Raw genomic sequence first — 26,801 nt, forward strand, 5'->3', positions numbered from 1 at the left:
AGGGAGGGAGCAGATCCTTTCTCAGTGCTGCAGAAAGAGAGACTGAGCTCGCTCCCCCTTCCCCGCCCACTGCATTCAACAGTGCTATCCTTGGTTCCTCAAATACAGAAACCCAGAAAACCACTTCCCATGGAGAGCTCAAGACCTCCCTCCAAAGGCGTTAGCAGAGCCAAGCAGGCTCTGCCATGGGAAGGCATGGGCTGGAGAGGAGAACAGAACTAGAAAAATAAAACACAATGAAATGACAGGTGGTAGAGGTGAGAAAAGGAGAGAGGACAGGGAGGAAATCCTAAACATCGGACTGGAAAGAGACTTAGAGATGAACTCTAATCCAATGCCCACTCCCACCTTTAAAGTTGGGAAACTGAGACCCAAAGAGAAGATCGAAGCAGCGGTGGTGGTGCTGGGGGGGCTGTTTATTTCTGTATTAGTCCATTTTCACATAGTTATAAAGAATTGCCTGAGACTGGCTAATTTATAAAGAAAAGAGGTTTAATTGATGCAGGGTTCTACATGGCTGGGGGGGACCTCAGAAAACTTACAGTCATGGTGGAAGGGGAAGCAGAGAGCTTGTGAAGGAAGTGAAGGGGGAGGAGTCCCTTATAAAACTATCAGATCTCGTGAGAACTCACTCACTATCACGAGAGCAGCATTGCGGAAACCACCGTCATGATCCAATCACCTCCCACCAGGTTCCTCCCTCAACGCCTGGTCAAGATGAGATGGGGGTGGGGACACAGCCTAACCATCTCAACCTTCTTTATTTCATTCGTTTAACAAACATTTACAAACAGCTTGTTCTACACAGTAGACAGTCAAGGTCAAACAGGGCGGAGCCTCTGCTCTCCGGGAGTCCACAGCTGGAAAAGGGATAGCGAGATACCCCTGGAAATCTGCACTTCATGATGCTCAAGACGGTCAGTGTCCCAGTCCCCCAGCCTGAGTTACCAAAGTATTGGCAGAAGCAGGGGGGACTACGGCTTTGAAGAGCCTGCAGCTTATTCAGGAAGCCCTCTTATGGGGAAATGACGCAAAATTATAAATGCAAAATTGGGTACAAAAGTAGAAAGGGCCTGTACAGGTGAGAAGTCCTGACACTTAAGCTGCTTTCCCTTTTACAGCAATTCCTTCCCTGACCACACCTGAATTCAAGGGCAAAAACCTATTTCTGAACCGGGCCAGCAGCGCCCTCTAGTGGATCCACAGAGGAAGGCCTCAAGGAGCTCTGCGCTTCAGACACATCCACGCAGGCAGCATAAAGCCACGCGGGTAAATTTGGCCATCAGCTTCCTAGACACTTTCTCCTCAGCCTATAGACCTGCCCTTCCTAATCCTAGAAGTATATAATTACTATTAGAAACTCAGAGCTCAGCGTCCAGATGTACAGTTCCTTGTAGTTCCTTGATTTGGGGCAAGTAACTTTACCCTTCCAAGCTTCAGTTTCCTTTCCTGCAAATACGTCGCATCTTCATAAAATTAAATACGTATCTACTTCAGAGGATGCGTGTAAAAAATTAAATAAGATGACTCACTCTTGTGATAGCTCTGAAATTAAAAAAAGGACTCACTTGTAAGTGCTTTATACAAAGGGCACTTTGATATGTAAGGGGTGTGTGTGTGTGTGTGTGTGAGATGGAGTTTCACTCTAGTTGCCCAGGCTGGACTGCAATGGCACGATCTTGGCTCACAGCAACCTCTGCCTCCCGGGTTCAAGCGATTCTCCTGCCTCAGCCTCCCGATATGTAAGTTATTTTTTAAAGAAAATGTATTCATGTGGCCATATTTTTCTGCTTCTGCATGAACTCTTCTAAAGATATCGCCCTTACTGCACACTCACAAAGGACCACGCAAGCCCCAAGGTGTGTGTCTGTCTCATGCACCGTTCCACAGACCCCAAAAGAGGGAGGTGGGAGTTCATTCATCTCCCCATTCCCTCCAGCACATCCCTGGCTCACGGCCCATCTCAGGCTTTGGAAAAAGTCACTTCATGGTTGAATGTCTGGAGAGGGTACAATGTAGGTATGAGGTGAATGAACACTAAGTGAGTGCTCTTTCTTTTTTCTTCTAATTTTATATTTTGACATAATTTCAGATTTAGAGAAAAGTTGCAAGAATAATGAATGATGAAGTCTCAGGGTCTCTTCCTCCAATTCTCCAAAACATGCACATTAAACTCAGAGCCCTCCGTGTCCTCTGCCCTTTTCTCTCTTGATATGCCTGTGTGTGCCTCGTCTTCTGAACCGTCTGCAGGTGGCTACAGATGTAGTCCTCTTTTGCCCCCAAATCTTCAGTACGTATTTCCTAAAAAGGACGTCCCCTTATATAACTACAATTCAATCCTCAAAATCAGGAAATTAGCATAAATACAATACCGTTATCTACCCTACAAACCTTATTATCTTTTACCAATTGGTCCCAATAATGTCAAACCCGGGATCATGCACAGCATTCCTGTGACATGAAGAAACGGGTCAGCTTCCTGTGATAGGAAGTTGAGTCCACTGATAAAAGTAAGTAAACAATGCACTAGAAGGGAAGGCGCTTCCTCACGGGGGGTGGGGGAGGAGCAAACTAATAAATAGAAAACAAATGATGGAATTAGTCAGTCACCATTTGGCAGTCATCCTCCTCATCCTCATCATCATCACCTATTCAGGTGGGAGTGGTCAAAGGTTGCTAGTGCAAGTTCGTGGAAGTTTGAAGATAACAGGATACCTCTTTTCGGTCTGACCAGATTCTTCTCTCAACCCCTGGGGAGTACAGGTGAAGATGAGATGGGGTGGGGATGCAGAGCCTAACCACTTCAACCTCCTTTATTTCATTCATTCAACAAACATTGACAAACAGCTTGTTCCACGCGGCAGACAGTCAAGGTCAGCTGTTACCTCTTTTCGATCTTTGTTGATCTGCAACAGTTCCTCAGCTGCATGTGTGTACGTGTGAGCCCATCTCATGACACTGACTTTTCTCAAAGAGTGCTGGTCCGTTCTGTTGCGGGACGTCCTTAATTGGGGCTTTGCCTGATGTCTCCTCGTCATTAGATTCAGTTTATGCACTTCCGGTAGGAATATCACAAGAGAGATGGTTTCTTCTTCTCAGCGATTCCTATGGGGTAGCTCATGGTGTCGACTGGTTCCATTACAGGTAATGTTAACGTTTTTTCTTTTGAGACAGGGTGTCACTCTGTCACCCAGGCTGGAGGGCAGTGATACAATCAGGGCTCACTACAGCCTCAACCTTCCAGGCTCAAGCCTCCCCAGTCACTGAGACTACCCACACGTGCCACTACACTCGGCTAATTTTGGTAGTTTTGGAGAGACTGAGATTTCACTATATTGCCCAAACTGGGCTAGAACTCCTGGGCTCAGGGATCCACCCGCCTCGCCCTCCCAGAGTGCTGGGATCACAGTTGTGAGCAGCTGCACTTTGATCACTTGGCTGAAATGGCATCTTCCAGGTTGCTCCACTGTTCCATAACAATTTTTTCCTCTGTAATTAATAAGTTTCTTACAGGGAGCTAATTTGAGATTATGTAACTGTCCTCTTCTCTTCAAACTTCCACCCACTTGCGTTAGCATCCTTTGACCACTCCCACCTGAATAGGTGATGGTGATGATGATGATGATGATTGCCAAATGGTGACTGACTTAATTCCATCATTTTTTCTCCATTCATTAGTTGGCTTCCCCCCATATTGTAGATTCTCGTGTGGTTGTAAGACATAGAGAGCTCCACACACTCTTTACCCAGTTTCTCCCATTGGTATCCTCTTGCAAAATGAGAGTACGATACCAAAACCAGGATATTGACATTGATACAGCCAAGATACAGAATATTTCCATCTTCACAAAGATTCCTCATGTTTGTCCTTTTATAGCCATAATCCACTTCCTTCCTGACACCATTCCCTCTTTAATACCTGGCAACTTCTAACCTTTTATTCTATTCTTCATTTTTGAGGAGCCTCCACACTGTTTTCCGTAATGGTTGTACCATTTACATTCCCACCAACAGTGTAAGAGGATTCCCTTTTCTCCACATCCTCACCAACATGTGTTATATTTTGCCTTTTTGATAATGGCTGTTCTAATAGGTTTCAGGTGATAGCCTCTTGTGGCTTTGATTTGCATTTATCCTAATGAGTAGTGATGCTGTGCACCTTTTTGTATATCTGTTGACTGTCTTTATATTGGAAAAATATCTATTTTGTTTCTTTGCCTGTATTTTAATCAATTTACTTGTGTTGTTTCTTTATTTGCTATTAAGTTGTGCGAGTTCCTTATATATTTTGGATATTAACCCCTCCCGCAATGTTGAGAAAGAAAAAGTTGGAGGCATCACACTTTCTAATTTCAAATTATATTACAAAGCTACAGTAATCAAAACCATATGGTACTGGCATAAAAATACACATATAGACCAATGGAACAAGAGTAGAAAGCCCAGAAATAAACCCAAGCATATACAGTTAACTAGTTTTTAACGAGGCCACTAAGAAGACACAAAAGGAGAATCTCTTCAATAAATGATGCAGGGGAAACTAGATCCACATGCAAAAGAATAACACTGGACTCAGATTTTATCATATAAAAATTAACTCAAAATATATTATAGACCTAGACACAAGACCTGAAAATGTAAAACTGCCAGAAGAAAACGGGGGGAAGTTTCTTGATACTGACCTTGGCAGTGATTTTTTTATTAATATCACAGCTAAAACTCAGGCAACCAAAGCAAAAATAATTAAGTGAAATTACAGCAAACGAAAATGCTTCTGCATAGCAAAGAAAACAATCAACAAGACCAAAAGGTAGCCTACAGATGGAAGAAAATATCTGCAAGTCATGTCCTGTTGAGAGTTCTTTATGTATTCTATATTCTGGTCCTTTTTCAGACACGTGCTTTGCTAATATTTTCTCCCACTGTGTAGAGTATCTTTCCATCCTCTTACCAGTCTTTCACAAAGCAATGGTTATTCATTTTGATAAAGTCTAATTAATCACCTTTTTCCTTTTATGGATCATTTAGTTGATGTCAAGTGTAAGAACTCTTTCCCCAGCAGTAGGTTCTAAAGGTTTTCCCCCGTGCTTTTTTCCAAAGTTTTCCTAAGTTTTCATTTTTGTACAAAGTGTGAGACTTAGTTCAAGGTTTTGTTGTCATTGTTGTTTTGCCTTTGGGTGTCCAGTTATTACAGCATGACTTGTTGAAAAGGTTGCCTTTCCTTTATTGGGTCATTTGTTCCCATTTGTTAAAAGTCAGTAGGGCGTATTTGGCCAAGCAGGGTGGCTCATGCCTGTAATCCCAGCACACTGGGAGCCTGAGGTGGGCGGATCACTTTATGTCAGCAGTTTGAGACCAACCTGACCGACATGGTGAAACTTCTTCACTAAAAACACAAAAATTAGCCCAGCATGGTGGCACATGTCTGTAGTGCCAGCTACTCAGAAGCGCTGAAGCCCTCAGGAGGAGCCTCCACACTGTTTTCCTTAATGGCTGTACCAATTTACATTCCCATCCACAGTGTAAGAGGGTTCCCTTTCCCCACGTCCTCACCAACATGTGTTACATCTTGCCTTTTTGATAATGGCCATTCTAATAGGTTTGAGGTGATAGCTACTTGCGGTTTTGAGTTGCATTTACCCTAGCGATGCTGTGCACATTTTTGTATGTCTGTGGACCATTTTTATATTTGGAAAAATATCTATTTAGAATCGCTTGAACCTGGGAAGTGGAGGTTGCTGTGAGCCGAGATTGCACCACTGTACTCCAGCCTGCGCAACAGAGTGAAACTCTGTCTCAAAAAATAATAATAACTTTTTTTAAAGTCAGACGGGTATATTTGTATGAGTTAATTTCTATGTTCTGTAATCTGTTCCAATGATCTGTGTATCTCCGCCTCCGCCAATGCAGAAGGTACTGGCAATTACTGTAGGTGTGTAATAAGTCTTGAAATCAGGTAGACTCATTTCTCATACTATATTCTTCTTTTTCAAAATAGTTTATTTTGAAAATTATTCTAGTTTGTCCGTCTTTCTATATAAATTTTAGAATAATCTGGCCCATAGCTACAAAAAAATCTTGCAGAAATCTTCCCAGGAACTGTGTTAAACCTACATATCATTTGGGGAGAACTGACATCTATACTATGTTAAGTCTCCCAGGCCATGGAAACATGTCTCTCCATTTATTTACATAGTCTTTAAATTTATTCATCAGCATTTTGTAGTGTTCATCATAAAATCCCCATACATGTTTTGTTAGATTTAAACCTGTTTCTCTTTTTTTAGCAATTTTAAGTGATATTTTATTTTTTGAATGATTATAAATGGTATTATATTTTAAATGTTGGTATCTGCATGTTCCTTGCTAGTATATGGCATACATATACTAGCAAGCATGTAGAAATACAATTGATTTTTACATGTTTATATGGTATTCTGTGATGCTGATAGACTCACTAGTTCAAAGTTTTTGGTTGATATCTTGAGATTTTCTATATAAACAATCACGTCATCTGCAAATAGAAACAGTTTTCTTTCTTTCTTTCTGATCTATAAGGATTTTAGGATATCAGTCTGTAGTTTTCTTTTTTGGTTGTGTCCTTTCTTGGTTTTGGTATTAGGGTGATGCTGGCTTCATAAAATGAATTAGGGAAGGTTCCTTCTTTCTATATGGTGGTATGGTGTCAAAAGAATTGGTACCAATTCTTTGAATGTCTGGTAGAATTCTGCTGTGACTCCATCTGGTCCTTGGCTTTTTTGTTGTTGGTAATTTTTTAATTACCATTTCAATCTCGCTACTTGTTATTCGTCTGTTCACGGTATCTAATTCTTTCTGATTTAAGCTAGGAGGGTTGTATTTTTCCAGGGATTTATCCATCCCTTCTGGGTTTTCTGACTTAAGCATGTGAAGGTGTTCATAATAGCCTCGAATGAGCTTTTGTATTTATGTGGTGTCAGTTGGAATATCTCCTGTTTCGTTTCTCAGTGAGGTTACTTGGATTTTCTCTCTCGGGTGATCTTGCTAATGGTCTATCAATTTTATTTATCTTTTCAAAGAATCAGCATTTTCTTTCATTTATCTTTTGTATTTGTTTGCTTGTTTGTTTCAATTTCATTTAGTTCTGCTTCTGATCTTGGTTATTTTCTTTCTCCTGCTGGGTTTGGGTTTGGTTTGTTCTTGTTTCTCTAGTTCCTTGAGGTGTGACCTTAGATTGTCTGTGCCCTTTCAGACTTTTTGATGTAGGCGTTAAGGGCTATGAACATTCCTCTTAGTACTGCCTTAGCCATATCCCAGAGGTTTTGATAGATTGTGTCATTATTGTCACTCAGTTTAAAGAATGTTTAAATTTCCACCTTGATTTCATTTTTGACCCAGTGCTCATTCACAAGCAGGTTATTTAATCTCCATGTACCTGCATGGTTTTGAAGGTTCCTTTTGGAGTTGATTTCCAGTTTTATTCCACTGTGGTCTGAGAGAATGCTTGACATAATTTCAATTTTCTTCAATTTATTGAGGCTCCTTTTATGGCCTTTCATATGGTCTCTCTTGGAGAAAGTTTCACGTGCTGCTGAATAGAATGTGTATTCTGCAGTTGTTGGATGAAATGTTCTGTGTATATCTGTTACGTCCATTTGTTCCAAGGTATAGTTTAAATCCATTGTTTCTTTGTTGACTTTCTTTTTTTTTTTTTTTTTTTGAGATGGAGTTTCGCTCTTGTTACCCAGGCTGGAGTGCAATGGCACAATCTCGGCTCACGGCAACCTCCGCCTCCTGGGTTCAGGCAATTCTCCTGCCTCAGCCTCCCGAGTAGCTGGGATTACAGGCACGCGCCACCATGCCCAGCTAATTTTTTGTATTTTTAGTAGAGACGTGGTTTCACCATGTTGACCAGGATGGTCTCGATCTCTTGACCTCGTGATCCACCCGCCTCGGCCTCCCAAAGTGCTGGGATTACAGGCGTGAGCCGCCGCACCCGGCCCTTCTTTGTTGACTTTCTATCTTGATGACCTGTCTAGTGCTGTCAGTGGAGCACTGAAGCTCCCCACTATTAATGTGTTGCCGTCTAGCTCAGTCTTAGGCCTATTAGTTATCATTTGATAAATCTGGGAGCTCTAGCGTTAGGTGCATATATGTTTAGGATTGTGATATTTTCCTGTTGGACAAGGCCTTTTACCATTCTGTAATGTCCCTCTTTGACTCTTTTAAGCACTGTGTTGCTTTAAAGTTTGTTTTGTCTGCTATAAGAATAGCTACCCCTGCTTGCTTTTGGTGTCCATTCACATGAAATGCCTTTTTCCACCCTTTAGGTTTACGTTAGTCCTTATGTGTTAGGTGAGTCTCCTGAAGGCAGCAGATACTTAGTTGGTGAGTTCTTTTTTTTTTTTTGAGTCGGAGTTTCGCTGTTGTTACCCAGTCTGGAGTGCAATGGCGTGATCTCGGCTCACCGCAACCTCTGCCTCCTGGGATCAGGCAATTCTCCTGCCTCAGCCTCCCGAGTAGCTGGGATTACAGGCACGCGCCACCATGCCCAGCTAAGTTTTTGTATTTTTAGTAGAGACGGGGTTTCACCATGTCGACCAGGATGGTCTCGATCTCTTGACCTCGTGATCCACCCACCTCGGCCTCCCAAAGTGCTGGGATTACAGGCATGAGCCACCGCACCTGGCCAGTGAGTTCTTATCCATTCTGTGGTTCTGTGTCTTTTAAGTGGAGTATTTAGGCCATTTACATGATGACTGCAGAGTCCTGTGATGTGAACCGTCCATGGGTCTCTGAGCCATGGATACCAGCAGAGCCTGTTCCAGTGGAGGTGGCAGAGGGTGCAATGGACTCCATGGGAGTCCTCAGCTTTGGTGATTTTATGCTCTATTTTCAATGTTAGTATTGAAAAGTGAGGTGCCATTGTATTCATCATGCTCTTTGTTGCCTGCATACTTTGGGTTTGTTTTTTGTTTCTGCTTTTTAAACTTGTATTTTTGTTTTATAGGTTCTGTGTGATTTATGCTTTAAAGAAGTTCTGTTTTGATGTGTTTCCAGGATTTGTTTCAAGATCTAGAACTCAAACTTTTAGCAGTTCTTTTAGTGGTGGTTTGGTAATGACAAATTCTCTCAGCATTTGTTTGTCTGAAAATGACTGTATCTTTCCTTCATATATGATGGTTAGTTTCACTGGATACAAAATTCTTGGCTGATGACTGTTTTAACTGAAAATTACTGTATCTTTCCTTCATAGATGATGGTTAGTTTCACTGGATACAAAATTCTTGGCTGATAACTGTTTTGTTTGAGGAGGCTGAAGATAGGGCCCCAATCCCTTCTAGCTTGTAGGGTTTATGCTAAGAAATCTGCTGTTAATCTCATAGATTTTCTTTTATAGATTACCTGGTGCTTCTGTCTCACAGCCCTTAAGATTCTTTCCTTCGTCTTAACTTTGGATAACCTAATGACAATGTGCCTAGGCAAAGATCTTTTTGTGAAGAATTTCCCAGGGGTTCTTTGTGTTTCTTGTATTCGCATGTCTAGGTCTCTAGCAAGGCCAGGGAAGCTTTCCTCAATCATTCCCCCAAATACAGTTTCAAAGCCTTAGAATTGTCTTCTTCCTCAGGTACACTGATTATTCTTAGGCTTGGTTATTCAACACAATCCCAGACTTCTGGGAGGCTTTGTTCATATTTCCTTATTCTTTTTTCTTTGTCTTTGTTGGATTGGGTTAATTTGAAGACCTTGTCTTCAAGCTCTAAATTTCTTTCTTCTACTTGTTCAGTTCTATTGCTGAGACTTTCCAGAATATTTCACATTTCTAAAAGTGTATATAAAGTTTCTTGATTTTTTTTATCTTTTCTTTAAGCTATCTATCTTCTAGAATATTTCTCTTTTCATTTCTTGTGTCATTTTTTGGATTTCCTTGCATTGGGCTTTGCCTTTCTCTGGTCCCTCCCTGATTACCTTAATAACTAACTTCCTAAATTCCTTTTCAAATAAATCAGGAAATTCTTCTTAGTTTGGATTCATTGCTGGTGAACTAGTGTGACTTTAGTGGGGGGTATTGATGAGCCTTGTTTTGTCATATTACCAGGGTTGGTTTTCTGGTTCCTTCTCATTTGGGTAGGCTCTGTCAGAGGGAAGTCTAGGGCTGAAGGCTGGTTGTTCAGATTTTTTTGTCCCACAGGGTATTCCCCTGATGTAGTACTCTCCCTCTTTTCCTGTGTATGTGGCTTCCTGTGAGCTGAACTGCAGTGATTGTTTTCTCTCTTCTGGGTCTAGCCATCCAGTGAGTCTACCCAGCTCTGTACTGGGGGCTAGTACTGGGGGCTGTCTGCACAGAGTCCTGTGATGTGAACTGTCCATGGGTCTCTGAGCTGTGGATACCAGCAGAGCCTGTTCCAGTGGAGGTGGCCGAGGGTGCAATGGACTCCATGGGAGTCCTTAGCCTTGGTGATTTTTATGCTCTATTTTTGTGCTGCTTGGCCTCCTGCCAGGAGGTGGTGCTTTCCAGAAAGCATCAGATATTGTAGTACAGAGCAGGACTGGCAGTGGGCAGGGCCCTAGAACTCTCAAAATTATATGTCCTTTGTCTACAGCTATCAGGTTGGGTAGGGAAGGACCTGATATCAAGTGGGAGCAGGGCTAGGCATGTCTGAGCTCAGTCTCTCCTTGGGCAGGTCTTGCTGAGGCTGCTATGGGAGATGGGGGTGAGATTCCCAGGTCACTGGAGTTGTGTATTTAGGAGGATTATGGCTGCCTCTGCTGAGTCATGCAGGTTGTCAGATAAATGGGGAAAAGCCAGTCACAGGCCTAATCCAGCTCCCACGCAAACTGAAGGGCCAGTCTCACTCCCACCCCCGCAAAAGCCCCAAATCTGTTTCCGGGGGAGGGCAAGTTGAGCTTGAAAACTTGCCCAAGGCTTTTTTGCCTCCCAGCTGGGAAAGAAAACGGCTTTAGTTCTTCCTCTGTCTGTGACGTCTGCAAGCCAGAGTCATGCCCTCCCCCGAGTACTGGCCAGGAGGCTTCTTGCCCCATTCAAATTGTTACAAAGTTCAGCTAGAGAAGGCCTTGTCCCTGTGCAGTTTTGCCCCCTGCTCCTTTGGTCAGTCTCTGGACAGATCCCAGTGGTGCCAGGCAGGAAAGGGTTGCTTGAGGATCCACCAAGCGCCCAAGGCCTCCCTGTTGCTTCCTCCACCCCTGCATTTCACTCCGCTCGGCTCTCTAACTTGACTCAGCACCAGGTAAAGTCAAGAACTTCTCCCTCAAACAGACCTTCAGCTTCTCCACTGGGAGTGTGTGGGTTGGGGAGAGGAGGGTCTCCCTTTCCCACTTCCACAGTTGGGGCACTCACAGTATTTGGGGTGTCTCCAGGGTCCTGCAGGAGCAGTCCACTTCCTTCAGAGGGTCTGCGGGTCCTCTCAGGATTGCTGCTTTGTTCTTGCAGTCGATCTCAAGCTCAAATCCACAGTGCAATCCTCTGCATACTGCTCTGTCCGGAGCTTCCATCTCATCCTGCTTCCTGTCCGCCAGGATCCCTGGTCTTGCTAATGTTAAAATGTGAGCACTGAATGGAGAGACCCTCCCAAACAGGCTCTGTGGGAGCAAACATGGCTGTTTATTCACCTGGGTGCGGGCAGGCTGAGGCTGAAAAGGGTGTCAGCAGAGGGTGGTGGGATAGGAGTTGGTTTTATAGATTGGGGCAAGTGGTCAGTTAAGGGTGGTAATCTCTTTTAGGGACGGGAAGGGCATCATGGGATGCATGCTCACCAGGGTAGGGGTTATCTATTACAAACAGGCATGATCATAAGGGTGTGGGTTATCGGTTGCAAGCAGAGGGGAGGGTATGGTAAATTCCATAATTACAGGAGTTGGGGTCTTGAGAAACCCAATGTCCAAGGCGGAAATTCTGCAAGGCTGAGCAGGAACAATGGTTGCAGGTTGCAGGTGGAGAGAAATGAGTTGAGGCAGGAACAAGTTGTTTCACTTCTTTCTGTGGCCACCTGGTTACTTGTGGTTACCCAAGATTTTCTGGCTTCTGGGGACCGCCCAGAGGTGTACATGCAGGTCAGCAAGGCTATACTAGTCAGGCTTGGACTCAGAGGCCTGACAGCCAATATTTTGTTAGAGATGTTTGTGCCTGTATTCACGAGGAATGTTTGTAGAGTCTTTTTTTCTACAGTCTCCTCCGGTTTTGCTCTCAGGGTAATACCAGCTTTATAAAATACACTGGAAAGTGTTCTCTCCTCTTCTGTCTTCTGAAAGAGATTTTATAGACTTTATTTTAATTCTTCTTTAAACATTTAGGAGAATTCTCTAGCAAAATCATCTGGACATGGAGATTTAATTTTTGAAAATTTTCAAATTATTATTTTGGTCTCCTCAATAGTTTATAGGGCCAGTAGAAAGACCTATTTGTCATAGTGTGTGTTTTTATTGAAGAATTGATCCATTTCATCTAGGTTGTCAAAACTGTATTTCTGTTCTTCTTTCACTTCTGTCAGTTTTTGCTTCACATATTTTTCAACTCTGTTGATTGGTCCTTATACATTTAGGATGACTATATTTTCTGATGGATCGACCCTTTGATCTGTATAATGTCTCACTCTGTGTCTGCTTATTTTCTGTACACTGAGGTTTACTTTATCCGATATTAATAAAATCACTCCTACATTCGATTATTATTTGCATAGTGTATCTTTTCCCATCCTTTTATTTTCGACCTGCCTATATATCATATTTGAAATGAATTTTTGGTAGACATCATGTAATTGGGCTGTTTTTAAATATTCTCTGCATATATCTATTTTTAATTGGTATATTAGCCTGGAACCAGATGACTTCTTGAGTCCCTTTTACATCTTATGTGTCCCTGCTCAGCACACTTAAGCTTCCCTCCACCTTCCTGAACCTATGGAATATACTTGTAATGACTGCGTTTATTGTCCTTGTCTTCTAATTCTGTCATCTGTCATCTAACTTTTCTGGGTCTGTCTATATGGATTGCCATTGTGGGTCACATTTTCCTGCTTTGTTTCCATGCCCGGTAATTTTTTTTATTGAATGCCAGGTGTTGTGCATTTCACCTGGTTTGGGCACTAGATATTTGTATTCCTATAGACTGCCTTGAGCTTTGTTCTGTGACACAGTGAAGATACTGGAAAACAGTTCGATCCCTTCAAGGTTTGTTTTTAAGCCTGTTAGACAGATCAGAGAGGCCTTTACACTAGAGTTAATTTTCCACACTCCCGAGTGCACCACCAGATGTCCATCCTGACTGATGGGAACCAGGTGATTCCAGCACTCCATGAGCTACAGAGATTGTTCCCTGCCATCCTTTAGGTGGCCCTCTCCAGCCTTGGGTGCTGTCTTTGCCTGCATTAACTGGTCAGTATTTGCTGAAGACACAAGAGTGACTCCCTGAAGAACTGGAACTGTCACTCTCCAGTCAGCACTCTCTGCTTCCATGTCAGCCTGTGAGTGCCAGCCACGTTGGCCTCCCCAGACTCCCCTTCCATCTCCTCAACTCAGAGAGACCTTGGGGCTCCAAAGAGGTCACTCCTCAATAAACTGTTCTGGAAACTCTCCAGGTAGGAAGCCAAGGCAGCCATAGGGCTCACCTCGTTTGTCTCCCTGTCTCGGAGGTCACTCCCTTGTGCTGCCTGATACCTGAAATAATGTCTGAAAACCACTATTAGACTTTTTGTCGTTGTTGATTTCATTATCTTAGGCAGTTCTGGAAGAGAAGGTGGGGGCTGGCCCAGGTCCTTCCAGGCTAAGTACAAACCCTCAGCATGGTCCCAACCTTCCCTTAGAACTCTCAGGAATTGACACCACACACCAGACAATGCCACTGCTTGTCATCCCAAAGACACAAGGCAGTGCTGACCCTCCTTACCTCCTTTCACCCAGTTTCTCCCATCAGGAATGTCCTCCCATCGTACCCCACCACACTCCAACCCACAGACAAGGACCAGCTCAAAGGCCCCCTCTTCCCTGAAGCCACAAGTACTAGTTCATTTGCATTGCTATAAAGGAATACTTGAGACTGGGCCATTTATAAGACAGGTTTACTTGGCTCACAGTTCTGCAGGCTGTACACGAAGCATTAGTGTCAGCATCTGCTTCTGGTGAGGGCCTTGGAAACTTACAATCGTGGTGGAAAGAGAGTCAGCCTGTTACATGGAGAGAGCAGGGGCAAGAGAGAGAGGAGGATGTTCCAGGCTCTTTTAACAAGCAGATCTTACATGAACTCATAGGGCAAGAACTCATTCATTATGTATATTTAGAGTGAGAACTCACTCATTACACGAGCACAGCACCAAGCCATTCATGAGGGATCTGCCCCCATGACCCAAACATCTCCCTTCACTTCAAATATGATATATAGGCAGGTCAAAACACCTCCCACTAGGCCCACCTCCAAATTTGGGGGTCACATTTCAACATGAGATTTGGAGGGGACATGACATCCAAACCATATCACCATATGAACTGGGAGGTCCTCTTGGTTCTAAATGACAGAGGAGAAAACCAGCCAGCTTACACAAAGAGGAGAAGGGGGAGATTCTTGGCTCACGTGACATAACACAGAAGGGGCAGGGGCAGGGACCTCAGGGATGACATGATCCAGTCACCAAGCATCTTCGAGCCTCTTTCTGTGAATTTCTCATTTTCATAGTCTCTCCCTACATGGCTTAGAGCAGCCCCTGTTTCCCCATAATCCTCACCACTTGATGAGAACTACAGAGGGCCTTTTGCCTCCTTCTGAAGTTTTCAGACATCTATGGGAAAGCTCAAGTGATATATTACGATTACCTTGGCTGGAGTTATCTGCCCACTCCTGGCAGTGGCATTTTCTGCTACAGACAATGGGGGATGGACTGGGTGAACCAAACTCATTTTCAATAGACCTCCTATAACTTTCCCAAACAACTCTCATCTGCCCACTCTGAGTCCCAAGAAAAGTTGTTTGTCTACTCTTCATTCAGTGACATCCAATCAAAAGGATTCATTGAATACTGTACCTACCATGTACCCAGAGGGACAAAGATGACTTAGAAACAGGCCCTGTCCTTGAGGAACAGGGAACAAGGTGTGTAAAAAGATTGTTGCAATGCAACATGGGAAGTGCAGGAATAGATACATGCTACTAGGTGTGTAGGAAAATCAGATGACTTGGAGAGGGGGCATTCAAATTAGATTCTTTTTGTGGCTTTAGCTGATCTGTTTAAAACAGCTTTATTAGCAATATTTCCATTTACTCTCCCTCTTTCTCTTCCTCTTTCTTCCTCTCCTTTACTTATTTTTTTTTCTTTCCTTCTCTCAAAAAAAAAAAGAAATCAACTTGTAAACCTCTAGATCCAGGTCGGCAATGTCTCTCTCATTGCTTGATTTCCTTCCTTCCCTTCTCTCCCTCCCTCCCTCCCTCCCCGCTTCCTCCCTTCCTTCCTTCCTTCATCCCTTCCTTCCTCCCTACTGTCCTTCTTCCCTCCCTTCCTCCCCCACAAAAAAAACAGCTTTATTGAAGTATAAATGATATATAAAGAACTGTACATATTTAATGTGTAAAACTTGATGACTGAGACATATGCAAACACCCATGATACCATCATCAAAATCAAGTTAATAGACATATCCACCACCTCCCAAAGTTTCCCTGTGTCCCTTTGTTTTTGTTTTTGGTGTTTTGGTTTGGCTTGGTTTTGGTGGTTAAAAAAACCACTGTACCTGGTAGTTTTGACCAGGTACAGTGGCTCATTCCTATAATCCTACCACTTTGGGAAGCCGAAGCAGGTGGATCACCTGAGGTCAGGAGTTAGAGACAAGCCTGGCTAACATAGTGAAACCTCATCTCTATTAAAAATACAAAAATTAGCCAGATGTAGTGGTGGGCACCTGTAGTCCCAGCTACTTGGGAGGCTGAGGCGGGACAATCACTTGAGCCCAGGAGGTGGAGGCTGCGGTGAGCCAAGATCATGTCACTGCACTCCAGCCTGGGCACAGAGAGAGACTCTGTCTCAAGAACAAACAAGCAAAGAAAAAACACTTAACATGAGAGCTACCCTCTTAATTTTTTTTTGTTGTTTGTTTTTTTGAGACTGAGTCTCGCTCTATCGCCCAGGCTGGAGTACAGTGGCATGGTCTCAGCTCACTGAAACTTCCGCTTCCCAAGTTCAAGCATTCTCGTGCCTCAGCCTTCCAAGTAGCTGGGACTACAGATGCGTGCCACCATGTCTGGCTAATTTTTGTATTTTTAGTAGAGATGGGGTTTCACCATGTTGGCCAGGCTGGTCAGGAGTTTGAGGTCAGGAGTTCAAGACCAGCCTGGCTAACATGGTGAAAGCCCATCTCTACTAAAAACACAAAAATTTGCTGGGCATGGTGGCAATGCCTGTAATCCCAGCTACTCGGGAGGCTGAGGCAGGAGAATTGCTTAAAGCCAGGAGGCAGAGGTTGTAGTGAGCCAAGATTGTGCCACTGCACTTCAGCCTGAGTGACAAGAGCAAAATTCCGTCTAGAAAGAAAGAGAAGGAAGGGAGGGAGGGAGGGAGGGAGGGAGGGAAAATAAGTCATTAGCTGGAGTATAAGCACACGTTAGCCGGGCTTTATCCTGATGGCAATGGCGGATGGACTTGGAAGTGGGGAGGAGGCCCTGAAGATAAAAATCAATTAGGAAGCTATTGTAATACCCCAATGAGAGATGGCCCATCTATTGAGGCACATCTATCTTTTACATTTGTACCATGTTAATTATGCACTTGGACTTGATTGACATTGCCCACAAAATACACACATATACAAAGAAGATAATAAGTTGCTCGAAAGCAGGAAAAAAGTATCATTGCTTCACCATAGGAGACATTTATTATTTGTCTTCCCAGAATAGATCCTCTTTCTTTTGTGAAAGGACTAACACCCTATTGCAACTTTATGTTGTGCCATGAACAGTCTATAATAATACTATAATATAATATAATAATCACATGACCCCATGCCAGCCAATTGGCGTTCTTCTCTGGGGGGTGTGTGTGTGTGTGTGTGTGTGTGTGTGTGTGTGTGTGTGTGCTGCTGATGTGGGAACATGCTCTTTCCTCTCTGGTCAGGAGACGATAAAGACATAAGCCTAGGCCACCTGTGGCCATGATTCCAGGCCTCTAGAGACTGCCAGCCTGAGAGAACAGAGTTAGAAGGGAAGGATTTGAATCCCTGGACCCAGCTTTCCAGAAGGCCTGCTTCTCTCTGGCTCTGAGTGGTTTCTGTTTTGTTTTGTTTTTTACATGAGTTACATATATTTCTACTGGTCTCTTTATTTTTTCATTTTGCAATTTAGGGTATACACACAGACTGAGTATCTGTGCTATGTCCCTCTGCCTGTCTCTTAACGTAGTTATACGTAGGTCCTGTCACTTCTAGCAAAAGGCCCTGTCTGATGTATGTACCCAGGATGGCAACCTCCCATCAAATCTAATACAAAGAAGCAGCTCAAAACATATCTGGAAAGAGCAGAGCACAGAAAAATGATCTGAAGAAGGAGATGCCCAAACAAAGCACAATTTGATAGGCCCCCACCTGCTGCTGCCATGCACCGGGCAGTTTTCCTGAGGTCAAGTGGACCAGAGAAAAGCCCACACTTAGGGGTGTTCCATCTTCACATATCCTAGATGTCATCCTCACTTGCCATGGGAAAAGGCATTCTTTTCTTTCTTTTTCTCCTTTTTTTTTTTTTTTTTTTTTTTTGAGACAGAGTCTCACGCAGTCCTCAGGCTGGAGTACAATGGCACAATCTTGGCTCACTGCAACCTCCACCTCCCAGGTTCAAGCCATTCTCCTGCCTCAGCCTCCTGAGTAGCTGGGACTACAGGCATGCGCCACCAAGCCCAGCTGATTTTTGTATTTTTAGTAAAGACCAGGTTTCCCCATGTTGGCCAGGATGGTCTCAATCTCTTGACCTCATGATCTGCCCATCTCGGCCTCCCAAAGTGCTGGGATTACAGGTGTGAGCCACTGCGCCTGGCTGGGAAAAGGCATTCATATTCACAAACCTCCACCATGACTAAGCCACCCCAGGGGGTCCTCTTTACTCTCTTTCCAAGTTTCAAAAATGCAAGAGAACTGTGAATACTTTTCCACCAAGGTACAGAGGAAGCACTTGAATCCATTCGAAGAACTATGACCTCCTGGCTCCCACCACCAACCCACTTCTGGCTGAGCTAGCTCCGGTATGCACCTCAACAAAGAAACCTCCCTGATTACTAATTCAAAGAACAAGTTGTTCCTACCCTCATCCCCAGCTAGTAATCTCTTAGCCAACCTGGCATCATTTCTCCACCTCTGATTATCACTGAATGTAGTATTTCTATCTTAATTTTGTGTCCCCCAATCCAACTGGAATGTAAGCTTCTGGGGGGCCAAGCACTCTCAATTCTGTCCACTGTTCTATTCCCAACACCTAGGATAGTGCCTGCTACGTGCTGTGTTCTCAATAAATATCTGTTTAATGAATGGACATGCATGATCCATGACTGGGAACAAGTTAATAGCATTTTGTGATTGAGAGAACAGGCTGAGGAGAGATCTGACTTCAGGTCTCCAGGAGCTTAAGATAAGCAAGAACCTGATATACCCCATCTTCAGGTGGAATAAAAGAAGCAATGGGACCAATGGGACTCATAAGGCTTTTAGGTCCAAGCTAGTGGTACACTGTGGGGACAGTTACTGTTTTTGCCTTCCTAGCATGTACTCACCCTTCTGACAACAACCCCTAATTTTCCTTGTGTCTACCCCGACCTACTTTTGGAAGTAAGCAAGTGACCTAATTTAGCCAATCAGCAGACCCAACGCCTTTGCTCATAGGGATTGTTTTTTGTCTAGACACACGATCCAGTTCAGGCAATAAGAGTCAATCCCATGCCTTTTGCCAAAGCAAAAAGGATAAAGAAACTCCCTCCCAGATAAGGCTTGGTAGCTCACACCTCTAATCCCAGCACTCTGGGAGGCCAAGGCAGGTGGATCACTTGAGTCTAGGAGCTTGACCAGCCTGGGCAACATGGTAAAAACCCCATCTCTACAAAAAATGCAAAAATTAGCTGGACATGGTGGTGTATACCCATGGTCCCAGCTACTTGGGGGGCTGATGTGGGAGGATTGCTTGAACCCAGGAGGTGGAGGCTGCAGTGAGCTGTGATCATGCCACTGCACTCCAGCTTGGGTGACAAAGAAAGACCCTATCTCAAAACAAACAAAACCTCTGTCTCCAGGGACCCTGCTAGCAGGAAAGAGCATGAAGCTTGGGGCTGCTGGAGTCATCACCTGAATCAGAGAATAAAGCTAACTCAGAGGAAAGCACCACAGAGACATCAAGGGACCAGCTTGAGTTATATCGCTGGATGTGACCATGTCTGCAGGGACTGGAAATTTCAATCGTGTGAGCCAATAAATTCCCCTCTTCTGGGGAACTACATGGAATTGGGTTTCTGTCACAACTGAAATCATTCTGACCAATGGATTTAGGATTCTAAAGAATGAAAAGGAAATACATCATTAGGGCTCTTAAATACCTCAAAGGGAGGCCAGGCGCAGTGGCTCACGCCTGTAATCCCAGCACTTTGGGACGCTGAGGTGGGCGGATCACAAGGTCAGGAGTTTGAGACCAGCCTGGCCAACATAGTGAGACCCCATTTCTACCCAAATTAGCCAGGCGTGGTGATGGGTGCCCGTAGTCCCAGCTACTCAGGAGCTGGAGGCAGAAGAATCATTTGAACCTGGGAGGCAGATTACAGTGAGCCAAGATTGCACCACTGCACTCCAGACAGAGCGAGACTCCAGTCAAACAAACAAACAAAATCTCAACAGGAATCCTAATGTCAGGCAAAGTATCTCAGAAATGCAGTCTAACACCTTTTGGTGAAACTCACTGCCTGTCTTTTTGGTGAGTACGATGGGAGCTGCAGAGGAAAAGGCATGCTAGTTTTATTAAGTATTTGCGGTTACATTTTGCAAATAATTTCAGCAACATTAACTCAGGTGTTTTAACATCTCAGCATCTCAGCATCTGTAAGAAACAGAATCAGTCTTCTACTCAGTGCAGAGGAAGAGAGAGCATGACATAACAAAAAGCACTGAACCAACAAGAGTCCAACAATCTGGCTTTTAATCTGTATCTGCTCGCGAATTAGCAGTGTGGTCTCAGACAAATCACCTTGCTTCTGTTGTACAGCAACGCCTGTAATCTCAGCACTTTGGGAGGCAGAGTAATTCGGCCAAGTGTGGTGGCCAAGGCCTGTAATCCCAGCACTTTGGGAGGCAGAGTAATTCGGCCAAGTGTGGTGGCAAGGCCTGTAATCCCAGCACTTTGGGAGGCAGAGTAATTCGGCCAAGTGTGGTGGCAAGGCCTGTAATCCCAGCACTTTGGGAGGCAGAGTAATTCGGCCAAGTGTGGTGGCAAGGCCTGTAATCCCAGCACTTTGGTAGGCAGAGTAATTCGGCCAAGTGTGGTGGCCAATGCCTGTAATCCCAGCACTTTGGGAGGCAGAGTAATTCGGCCAAGTGTGGTGGCAAGGCCTGTAATCCCAGCACTTTGGGAGGCAGAGTAATTCGGCCAAGTGTGGTGGCCAAGGCCTGTAATCCCAGCACTTTGGGAGACAGAGGAGGGCAGATCACTTGAGGTCAGGAGATCGAGACCATCCTGATTAACATGGTAAAACCCCGCCTCTACTAAAAATACAAAACTTGGCCAGGTGTGGTGGCGGGCGGCTGTAGTCCCAGCTACTCAACTCGGGAGGCTGAGGCAGGAGAATCACTTTTTCTAGAGCCTTCACATATTTCTCTCTAAATAACAAGCTTCTCTAGACTCATTGAAGTAGAAATATTTGAGGCCAGACGTGGTGGCTCACGCCTGTGATCCCAGCACTTTGGGAGGCCGAGGCAGGTGTATCATTTGAGGTCAATAGTTTGAGACCAGCCTGACCAACGTGGTGAAACTTGTCTCTACTAAAAATACAAAAATATTAGCTGGGCATGGTGGCAGGTGCCTGTAATCCCAGCTACTTTGGAGGCTGAGGCAGGAGAATCACCTGAACCCAGGAGGTGGCGGTTGCAGTCAGCCAAGATTGCGCTATTGTGCTCCAGCCTGGGCTACAGAGCAAGACTCGCTCAAAAAAAAGAAAAAGAAATTGAAATAGTTGAACAAAACTGGGTCGAACTCACTGGCGATACTGTGGCCACTCACTCTGGAACAGTGGTGATCTGATTCACTCAAACAATACTGACTGAGCTCCTAGTGTAGGTATGCCAGGCGTGGGTCTAGGTGCCAGGGATGTATTAGGGAAGAAATAGACAAGCCCCGCCCTCATGGCAGCTAACAACACAAAAGAGGAAGCCCTACTCTGTCTTTCTTCTGATTAAAAAGTGGTGGAAACGCCTCACGTAGAAAGAAGGAAATTTCTGATGTCAGAAGCAGGAGCCATGCCGTGGGTCACCTGGAGAGAATGTGGACGTGCACTCTGCTTTAGATTGTTTTTCTTTTTGTTTTGAGACAGAGTCTCGCTCAACCCCTCAGGGTGGGGTGCAATGGCACGATCTCAGCTCAATGCAACCTTCGCCTCCCAGGTTCAAGCAATTCTCATGCCTCAGCCTCCCGAGTAGCTGGGATGACAGGTGCCTGCCACCACAGCCGGCTAATTTTTATATTTTTAGTAGAGATGGGGTTTTGCCATGTTGGCCAGGCTGGTCTCGAACTCCTGACCTCAGGTGATACGCCTGCCTTGGCCTCCCAACCTGCTTTAGATTTAAAGATAGAATTGGTTCTCATCTTCCTGACTTGACAGGTGTGGGTGTACCTGCAGGTACCTGATGAACCACCTGGTCCTCTCCCTATCCCCCAACCTACACATTCCTTGAGTCCCCCTGGTATGTTGACGTGAGCCCTGACAGGCTTTCCTGCAGTCACAAACGGTATCTGGGACCTGGGCCCCGAGCAGCTCCTATTGGAAGTGGTAACCTGAAGGATCCAGCTTTGCTTTTGTCCTTCCCTCTGGGGCCTGCCTCTACCTGAGCCCAGTGACTGGTCAGGGAGCTACATTCTGGCTGAAAAGCCACAGTTCCTCTGGGAGACACTAACTGGACCATGACCTTGGCCTCATTAGCTTGGCACTCTCCACCTGAGCTGCCTGGATTGGGGTCAGCCAGGAAAATTAGCTCTGGTCCACAGGCCCCTGGGAGAGGCATCAGGCAAAAATAGATCAGAAAGAGGCAGAGAATCCTTGTGCAGGAGGTCATCGGCTCCGGCATCAGCCCAGCTCTACAGATGGAGGCTGAGGCCAAGGAGGGCAAGGGGCCTGGCCAAGGTCGTGCGGCAGTTTGTGCAGAGCTGGGATGAGAATGAGGGTCCCCCAGTTCCCAAAGCCACGTTCTTCGCTTGCCTGTGCTCCCATCAGGCTGTGGTCAGGGAGGAACAGAAGCAACCAATGAACAATAAGAATCGCAGATATAAAACACTTCATCATGGGCTATGCAGTGTTCCTGGGTTTTTTTGTTTTTGTTTTCATTTTTGTTTTTTGGGGATGGAGTCTCGCTCTGTAACCCAGGCTGGAGTGCAATGGCACGATGACTCTCTGCAACCTCTGCGTCCCACATCTTGGTGCAAGTAATTCTTCTGCCTCAGCCTCCTGAGTACCTGGGATTATAGGCATGTGCCACCATATCCAGCTAATTTTTGTATTTTTAATAGAGACAGGGTTTCAACATGTTGGCCAGGCTGGTCTTGAACTCCTGACCTTGTGATCTGCATGCCTCCGCCTCCCAAAGTGCTAGGATTACAGGCGTAAGCTATCAGGCCTGGCCTGTTTTTTTGTTTTGTTTTGTTTTGTTTTGTTGAGATGAAGTCTCCCTTCATCACTGTCACCCAGGCTGAAGTACAGTGACATGATCTCAGCTCACTGCAACCTCCACCTCCCGGGCTCAAGTGATTCTCCTGCCTCAGCCTCCTGAGCAGCTGGGACTACAGGCATGCACCACCATGTCCGGCTAATTTTTGTATTTTTAGTAGAGACAGGGTTTCACCATGTTGGCCAGGCTGGTCTCGAACTCCTGAGCTCAGGTAATCACCCACCTCCACCTCTCAAAGTGCTGGGATTACGGGAGTGAGCCACTATACCTGGCCCCTGTTTCTTTTTTTTTTTTTAAGCATGTGAAGAATTGAGAAAAAAAAAGGCACTCTAACACAGAAAACTGCTTTGACGTTTTAAATATATAAAAATAATACATTGAGAGACAGTGTCATGTAGTAGCTAAAAGTAGGGACTCCAGACCTCCACTGCCTGAGTTTGAATCCCAGCTACACCTCTTGCCGGTCCAATGTCTTAAAGCAAGTTACATGCCTTTCTGTACCTCGCTTCTCTCCCCTGTAAAGTGGGGCTCACAGTACAGCCTGCTGCGTGGTGGTGTCAGGCAGAGCTGATCCAAAAAAAAGAGAGACTCCCACCTGCCCTCCCAGCCAGCTCGGATGCAGAGGAGATGAGGGGCAGCAGAACACAGACCTGAGGAGTTACCATGAAGCCGGGATGTTCCCCCGGGGTCTCACTCCTTATAGGAGGGTTATCCTTCCTCTTACAAAGGGGCACAAAACACCTGCATATTCACCGGGTGTCTGTGGAAGAGACAATGAATTGGTAAGTCATTGCCTCTGGAAAGGAAACTGGGGGACTAGGAAGGAAGGCTAGAGGATTTTTTTTTTTGAGATGGAGTCTCTGCCTCCTGGGCTGGGATGCAATGGCACCATCTCAGCTCACTGCAACCTCCACCTCCCAGATTCAAGCAATTCTCCTGCCTCTGTCGCCCGACTGACTGGAATTACAGGTGCACACCACCATTTGTTTTTCATTTTATACACTTTATTTAATTTATTTATTTATTGAGATGGAGTTTCCCTCCTGTTGCCCAGGCCAGAATGCAATGGTGCAATCTCAGCTCACTGCAATCTCCACCCACGGGGTTCAAGCGATTCTCCTGCCTCAGCCTCCCGAATAGCTAAGATTACAGGCACACACCACCACACCTGGCTAATTCCACCCCAGGGGTCAGGGGACTGGGGTATTCCTACCAGATCCCACTGGTCATTGGTTGAGGGCTGCTTTTGGGATAGAGGATGCTAATTCCTCAGCACTTCAGCCATGCCACACTAATTGGCCCTAGATAACAAGAGGACAAGGAGGGGGAATACCTCAGGGAAGGAAATAGAGGTACTGGCCGTTAGAATCAGGTCACTGTGAACCAAAATAGAGAGAACAAGGGGACATGGGCAGGGTGTCTATTACATCTTATTTCATGGACACTCTATGATCTTGTATTCCTGGGCACACTGAACAACTTCTATGAAACTCCTTTCTATTTCCTTAAATGCCAGTGCAGCTTTTGTAGAGCTTGGAGCTTTTCTTTTTTTTGTTTTTGTGATGGGGTCTTGCTGCCTTCCAGGCTGGAGGGCAGTGGCATAATCTCGGCTCACTACCACATCCGCCTCCTGGATTCAAGTGATTCTCCTGCCTCAGCCTCCCAAGTAGCTGGGATTACAGGTGCCCACAACCACGCCTGGCTAAGTTTTTTGTATTTTTAGTAGAGATGGTGTTTTGCCATGTTAGCCAAGCTGGTCTCAAACACCTGACCTTATGATCCGCTCACCTCGGCCTCCCAAAGTGCTGGGATTACAGGCATGAGTCACTGCACCTGGTCAGCTTTTTTTTTTTTTTTTTATGTTTTTGCTTTTATTGTCTTGAGGGAAGTTTGTCACATGACTGGGGCCAGTGATGGTGAAAAGAAAAACTGCGGGAATATGATATAGAAGCTGTATTTTGAGATGAGGGGGCCTTCCATTATTCCTGGGTTCCACCAGCTGCCTAGGACACTGTCCCATATTGTCCTATATCTTGGTTCTCCCCCCAAGTCCAAGACAACACAGCTGCGGTCTGGGGCCAATTACCATTGCTGCTTGCTGCTTGGCAAGGGTTAACCTGTCTCGTTCTAAACGCTGCTACTCAAACAGACACCCTCAAGATAACTTCAAAGTCTCGTCTTGCTCTTCAGATTCATTGCCTCTAAGTTGGGAAACTCTCAGAAAAATTCCTGTTGTTCATGGCTGTCCCCTTCTGCGCATGTTTTGAGCTGTGTGTGTGTGTGTCTAACAAATTGATTCTTCAACAAACTGAGGCTTTCCTTTTTTTTTTTTTTTTTAAGAGACACGGTTTCACCATGTTGGCCAGGCTGGGCTTGAACTCCTGACCTCATGATCCAACTGCCTCGGCCTCCCAAAGTGCTGGAATTACAGACGTGAGCTACTGTGCCTGGCCCCAAATTGAGGCTTTCCATCCTTCAGAGATTCTTCAACATTAGTGGTTCACTAACATCTTCAGTTTTCCAGCCCTGTTATGAGTCTGTATTTTAAAGTGTTTCTTTTCTGTCACTGCTAGGGATGGGAAATAAAAGTAGTAGTAAAAGTGGCCAGGCACTGTGGCACACCCCTGTAATCCCAGCATTTTGGGAGGCCAAGGCAGACAGATGACAAGGCCAATAGATCGAAACCATCCTGGCTACCACAGTGAAATCCCGTCTCTGCTAAAAATACAAAAAATTAGCCAAGTGTGGTGGCACATGCCTGTAGTCCCAGCTGCTGGGGAGGTTGAAGCGGGAAAATAGGTTGAACCCGGGAGGGGGAGATTGCAGTGAGCCGAGTGAGGTGCAGTGTAGTGCCACGGCACTGCAGCCTGGGCGACAGAGCGAGACTGTGTTTTAAAAAATACAAAAAACAAAAACTAAAAGAAAGTAGTAGTAAAAGCAGGTGCTGGCCAGGCACGGTGGCTCACGCCTGTAATCCCAGCACTTTGGGAGGCCGAGGCGGGTGGATCACGAGGTCAAGAGATCAAGACCATCCTGGTGAAACCCCATCTCTACTAAAAATACAAAAAATTAGCTGGGCACAGTGGCGCGTGCCTGTAATCCCAGCTACTCAGGAGGCTGAGGCAGGAGAATTGCCTGAACCCAGGAGGCGGAGGTTGCGGTGAGTTGAGATCATGCCATTGCACTCCAGCCTGGGTAAACAAAAGCAAAACTCCGGCTCAAAAAAAAAAAAGCAGGTGCTCAGTCTACCATCTCCATCCCACCTCCAAGAAAGATCATTTAAGGAAGTATTGTTGAGTATTATGAATTTAACCCCCATCACAACTGCCCACCCTGTCTAGCAAGATTGCACAGGAAAGATCCGGATGTGAGATTTGTATTTTCTTCAAATATGTCAATGAGATGCATTGTAGCAGGTCATATTTATAAACAATGGATACCAAATATCAACCATTTAATCTATGTCTTCTTCTCTGCTTGAGCCAGGGAAGATATTTATGACTGCCTCATGGCAGAAGAAAAACTGTGACTTCTAGGGGCCGGGCACGGTGGCTCATGCCTGTAATCCCAGCACTTTAGGAGGCTGAGGCAGGTGGATCACGAGGTCAAGAGATCAAGACCATCCTGATCAACATGGTGAAACCCCGTCTCTACTAAAAACACAAAAAAATTTGCTGGGCATGGTGGCACGTGCCTGTAATCCCAGCTACTCAGGAGGCTGAGCCAGAATTGCCTGAACCCAGGAGACGGAGGTTGTGGTGAGCCGAGATCGCGCCATTGCACTCCAGCCTGGGTAACAAGAGCGAGAAACTCCATCTCAAAAAAAAAAGAAAGAAAGAAAAAAGAAAAGAAAAAAAAATGTGACTTCTGAGGCTTCTGACTTCTGGGTTATAAAAATGCTATATATTTCCACCTTGCTCTCTTGGGAC

General features: G+C 45.1%; 1 protein-coding gene across 10 annotated transcripts in view; it reads left to right on the forward strand.

Annotated features, from left to right (window-relative positions):
* The first annotated feature begins 666 nt into the window (after nt 1–666).
* LOC100406723 (myosin-9) overlaps nt 667–26,801 on the forward strand; it is a 127,314-nt gene continuing 101,179 nt past the window's right edge. For 4 of the 10 annotated variants that reach the window (XM_078339294.1, XM_078339262.1, XM_078339270.1 and 1 more), the window contains exons 1-3: nt 667–917; nt 1,122–1,269; nt 19,245–19,915. The gene's annotated coding sequence lies outside the window, so the exon portion shown is untranslated. Of the gene's footprint in view, nt 918–1,121; nt 1,270–1,649; nt 1,743–11,029; nt 11,229–18,121; nt 18,207–19,244; nt 19,916–26,801 lie in introns of those variants that run through there. The other 6 variants (XM_078339284.1, XM_078339287.1, XM_078339292.1 and 3 more) reach the window with 4 other exon arrangements.

The sequence above is a fragment of the Callithrix jacchus genome, chromosome 1 (genome assembly GCF_049354715.1).
Source record: "Callithrix jacchus isolate 240 chromosome 1, calJac240_pri, whole genome shotgun sequence".
In the NCBI taxonomy this organism is placed as follows: domain Eukaryota; kingdom Metazoa; phylum Chordata; class Mammalia; order Primates; family Cebidae; genus Callithrix; species Callithrix jacchus.